Here is a 5,434-nt window from a genome sequence, read left to right as displayed (position 1 = left end):
GCTTTGAAGGCTCTTGGTCTGGTCTAACCTAAACTCCTAGTCCAAGACTGATAATATAGGTGTTAGCGGGAGTAGTATAGTTGAGATAATGATTAAGGGGGGTAGTAGGGTTGCCTTTTTTGTGTACTCGAATTGTCATTTTATTTTTATGTTATTTGTGGACGGGAATATGGTAAGTGCGGTGCTATATGTGAGTCGCAGGTAGAAATATAAGTTAAGTAGAGCGGTGATGGCTATTAGTGTTGGAATAATAATTATGTTATTTTTTGTTAATTCTTGAATAATTATTCATTTAGGGATGAAGCCAGATAATGGGGGTAGTCCTCCTAGGGATAATATTAAGATTAAGATTATGGAGGTGATTAGGGGAAATTTATTTCATATGTGGGATAAGGATAAGGTTGTGGTGGATGAGTTTAATATGAATAGTATGAAGGTAGATAGTGTTATTAGAATATATAAAGTTAAGTTTAGGATTATTATTGTAGGGTTGTAAATAATGATAGCGGCTATTCAGCCTATGTGGGCAATGGAGGAGTATGCTATGATTTTTCGTAGTTGAGTTTGATTTAGTCCGCCTCAGCCTCCTACTAGAACGGATGCGAGGGCTATTAGTATAAGAAGGTTGGTGTTAATTGATGGGGAGATTTGATATAGGATGGATATAGGTGCGATTTTTTGTCATGTTAGTAGGATTATTCCTGATATAAGTGTTACTCCTTGTGCTACTTCGGGAACTCAGAAGTGGAATGGAGATAGGCCTAGTTTTATTGTTAGGGCGGTGGTTATTATGATGGATGCGATGGGGTTTGAGATTTTTGAGATTACTCATTGGCCGGAGTAAAGAAGGTTAATGGTGACTCCTATTATTAGTAATATTGAGGCAGTAGCTTGTGTAAGAAAATATTTTGTAGAGGCTTCTATGGCTCGTGGATTATACTTTTTTATGAGGATAGGGATGATGGCTAGCATGTTTATTTCGAATCCAATTCAGATCAGTAATCAGTGCGAGCTTAGTATGACGATTATGGTCCCTGCCATGATAGTTGCTATAATAATAGTGAGAATAGGGGGTTTTATTAGTACGGGAAGGGTATAAACCAACATTTTCGGGGTATGGGCCCGATAGCTTAATTTAGCTGACCTTACTGTAGAATATAGTGTAAGTTTGGTAGCACGAAGATCTTTGAATTCTTAAGATTAGGTTCGAAGCCTATTATTCTAGAAATAAGAGGATTTAAACCTCTATTATTTACTCTATCAAAGTAACTCTTTTATCAGACATATTTCTTATGTTTGGGGTGGGATACTCGCGGTAATAATGGGTAAGGCAACATGTCATATGCATAGGGCTAAAGTTAGGGGTAGAAAATTTTTTCACAATAAGTGTATTAATTGATCATAGCGGAATCGAGGGTATGATGCTCGAATTCATAGGAAGCAGATAGTTAGTAAGAGGGTTTTTATAGTGAAGTTAATAGAGTAGAGTTCTGGTATAAATGGTTGTGGAATGCACCGAAGAATAGAATTGTTGTGAGGATATTTATTATAATGATATTTGCGTACTCTGCTAGAAAGAATAGGGCAAAAGGACCCGCTGCATACTCTACGTTAAATCCAGAAACTAGTTCGGATTCTCCTTCAGTTAAGTCGAAGGGGGCTCGGTTAGTTTCTGCTAGAGTAGAAATGAATCATATCATGGCTAGGGGCCAGGCCGGAAAGATTAGTCATATATGTTCTTGGGTGATAATTAGTGTGGATAGTGTAAATGACCCGTTTATTAGGAGGACTGATAGGAGAATGATTGCTAGTGTTACTTCATATGAGATTGTTTGAGCTACTGCTCGGAGGGCTCCGATTAGAGCGTATTTGGAGTTTGAGGCTCATCCTGACCAAAGGATGGAGTATACGGCGAGACTTGATATTGCTAGTATGAATAGGACTCCTAAGTTTATATTAATGAGTGGGTAGGGCATTGGGAGAGGGATTCATATAGTTAGGGCTAGTGATAGAGCTAGAATGGGGGCTAGAATGAATATTGATATGGAGGATGTAAGTGGTCGTAGAGGTTCTTTTGTGAAGAGTTTTACTGCATCTGCGATTGGTTGAAGGAGGCCGTAGGGGCCTACGATATTAGGCCCTTTTCGAAGTTGTATGTAGCCTAAGACTTTTCGTTCAACGAGGGTGAGGAAGGCTACGGCAAGAAGGATTGGGATGATAAGAGAGATAATGTTGATAAAGAACATTTTGTTAGGGAGAGGAATTGAACCTCTGATAATAAAGGTTTAAGTTTTACGCAGTTACCGGGCTCTGCCACCCTAACAAAGCCCCTTTTCTCGGGCTTATGAGGAGATAAACTGGTTAGATTGAGTTGACTTCATCTATTAGTTTTAAGGCGCCTTTGTGAGGTAGGCCTTACATCCCTTGTCCTTTCGTACTGGGGGAGGTTATATAATAGATAGAAACCGACCTGGATTACTCCGGTCTGAACTCAGATCACGTAGGACTTTAATCGTTGAACAAACGAACCCTTAATAGCTGCTGCACCATTAGGATGTCCTGATCCAACATCGAGGTCGTAAACCCTATTGTCGATATGGACTCTTGAATAGGATTGCGCTGTTATCCCTAGGGTAACTTGTTCCGTTGATCAAAAATTATTGGATCAATAAGTGATGTTATATTTTGACTTGTGGGTCTAAATTTTAATCACTCGGGAGTTTTTTTATATTCCGAGGTCACCCCAACCTAAATTGCTAACCCACAATAATGGTGTAATGTTATGCCTTGTAGGTATTTAGTATCCATAAGTTTGGGTTAGTTAATTAAAGCTCCATAGGGTCTTCTCGTCTTATTGTGGCATTCCCGCCTCTTCACGGGAAGGTCAATTTCACTGATTGGGAATAAGAGACAGTTAAACCCTCGTGTGGCCATTCATACAAGTCCTTATTTAGAGAACAAATGATTATGCTACCTTTGCACGGTCAGGATACCGCGGCCGTTAAACAAGTGTCACTGGGCAGGCAGTGCCTCCAATACTAGAAATGCTGGAGGTGATGTTTTTGGTAAACAGGCGGGGTTTGTGTTTGCCGAGTTCCTTTTACTCCTTTTAATCTTTCCTTAAATGCATGCCTGTGTTGGGTTAACAATAGGGTAGATAAGTATTTCATTTTTGGGTTGATATTATCAGATTGTTAACTATCAGTGGTCTATCCGTTTCTGATATAAGCTTATGCGGGGAGAAAATAGTTCTTGTTACTCATACTAGCATTGTTGCTTCTATATTTAAATAGAATGGCCCAGGAGGTATAATTAGGAGTTGATGTAATATGATTGGGATTAAGTTATATTGTTTGTTGAGCTGGAACGCTTTCTCAATTGGTGGCTGCTTTTAAGCCAACTATGGTGATGTTAGTATATACTCTCTAATAAAGGTTGTATCCTGATTCTAAGAAGCTGTACCTTCTTAGACTATATTTTAAATTTACATTAAAATTTTGTTTTTTTTTAGGTAAATTTAAAGTTGAACTAAAATTCTGTTTGTGGGCAACCAGCTATCACCAGGCTCGTTAGGCTTTTCACCTCTACCCACAAATCTTCTCACTATTTTGCTACATAGATGAGTTGATCCTTTTAGATTGTTTATGGGTAGCTCGTCTGGTTTCGGGGAGCTTAGCTTAAGTTCTCTTTGTTAAGTCGTTTCTGGCTAGTTCATTATGCAAAAGGTAAAAGGGGTAATCTTTGCTGTTTAATACTGTTAAGATGTCTTTCATCATTCCCTTACGGTACTATCTCTATCGCTCCAATTAAAATTTCTATCTCCTATACTTTTATTATTTAACTAAATGTTTTACTTTATATGTCTGTGATACTTAAGTTTGGGGTTAGTTGGGCTAGCTTTTGTTCAAAGTGGTCATAAGTAATGAAATCTTCTGGGTGTAGGCCAGACGCTTTAGTTAAGCTACACTTTGATTAATCCAAGCACACCTTCCGGTATGCTTACCTTGTTACGACTTGTCTCCTCTTGTGTCTTAGTTAAGTTAATATGGTTATGGTTGTGTCTTATTACTTGAGGAGGGTGACGGGCGGTGTGTGCGTGCTTCATGGCCCTATTCAATTAAGCTCTCTATTCTTAATTTACTACTAAATCCTCCTTCAGTTTTTAATTTCATAAAAACGTTCGTGGAATGTTCTTGGGTAGAAAATGTAGCCCATTTCTTCCCACCCCATAAGTTACACCTTGACCTAACTTTTTTATGTAAAATGATTGTGCTTACTATTCTACCTTTTGAGGGTTTGCTGAAGATGGCGGTATATAGACTGAATTAGCAAAGGGTGGTGAGGTTTATCGGGGTTTATCGATTATAGAACAGGCTCCTCTAGAGGGATATAAAGCACCGCCAAGTCCTTTGAGTTTTAAGCTATTGCTAGTAGTCCTCTGGCGAATTATTTTGTTGTAAAATTATCTATGTTTAGGGCTAAGCATAGTGGGGTATCTAATCCCAGTTTGGGTCTTAGCTATCGTGTAGTCAGATTATTATAAAGTCACTTTCGTGGTCTATTTTATGGTAACTGTAGCTTTTTACGGCTTAGTTAAGTTTTAACTTTAGTGCAAAGGTATCTTAAACACGCTTTACGCCGTGGGCCTATTAGTTTGGGTTAATCGTATGACCGCGGTGGCTGGCACGAAATTTACCAACCCTTTTTAGTATGGCTTAGTCAAACTTTCGTTTATGGCTTAATTTTTATCACTGCTGTATCCCGTGGGGGTGTGGCTTAGCAAGGTGTTATGAGCTACTTAAGAGTGTGCTTGATACCTGCTCCTTTAGATCACTGCTGATTTTAAGGGCATTCTCACTGGGGCGTGGAGACTTGCATGTGTAAGTCTACTAAGAACTAATAGGAAGGCTAGGACCAAACCTTTGTGTTTATGGAGTCGTGCGACTCATCTTGGCATTTTCAGTGCCTTGCTTTATTAATTAAGCTACATTAACTTATACTGAAATTGTAGTGTGTATAATAAATAAAATACATAGTAAATATGAGAGGAAAAAAAAAGGGGATGCTATCTATAGATAGACCACGAGATCGAATGCGTGTAAGACTGTTGTGTTAAGTTAACTAGAGTAGCAATACATTTGTATACAATTTAAATAAAGCTTGTGAGTATTGTATGCACTTAGTCCTGTTTTTGGGGTTTGGCAGGACATAAATAAGTGTATAATAGATGACATGAGTTTATGGGGGGTAAGGGGGGTTTGTATAAGTTAACTTAATGTCTTGCGCGTGTACGTACGTGTACACACGTGTACGTACGTGTACACACGTGTACGTACGTGTACACACGTGTACGTACGTGTACGTACGTGTACGTACGTGTACACACGTGTACGTACGTGTACACACGTGTACGTACGTGTACACACGTGTACGT

At 38.8% G+C, this 5,434-nt stretch overlaps 1 pseudogene; it reads right to left on the bottom strand.

Moving 5' to 3' along the window:
* Positions 1-3,970: 3,970 nt before the first annotated feature.
* Positions 3,971-4,925, bottom strand: LOC144310103 (18S ribosomal RNA; annotated as a pseudogene).
* Positions 4,926-5,434: the final 509 nt, after the last annotated feature.

Source organism: Canis aureus, unplaced genomic scaffold, assembly GCF_053574225.1.
Source record: "Canis aureus isolate CA01 unplaced genomic scaffold, VMU_Caureus_v.1.0 ptg000408l_RagTag, whole genome shotgun sequence".
Lineage (NCBI taxonomy): Eukaryota > Metazoa > Chordata > Mammalia > Carnivora > Canidae > Canis > Canis aureus.
Note: the sequence above shows the minus strand (reverse complement) of the source record. Positions and strands in the feature narration are given on the sequence as shown.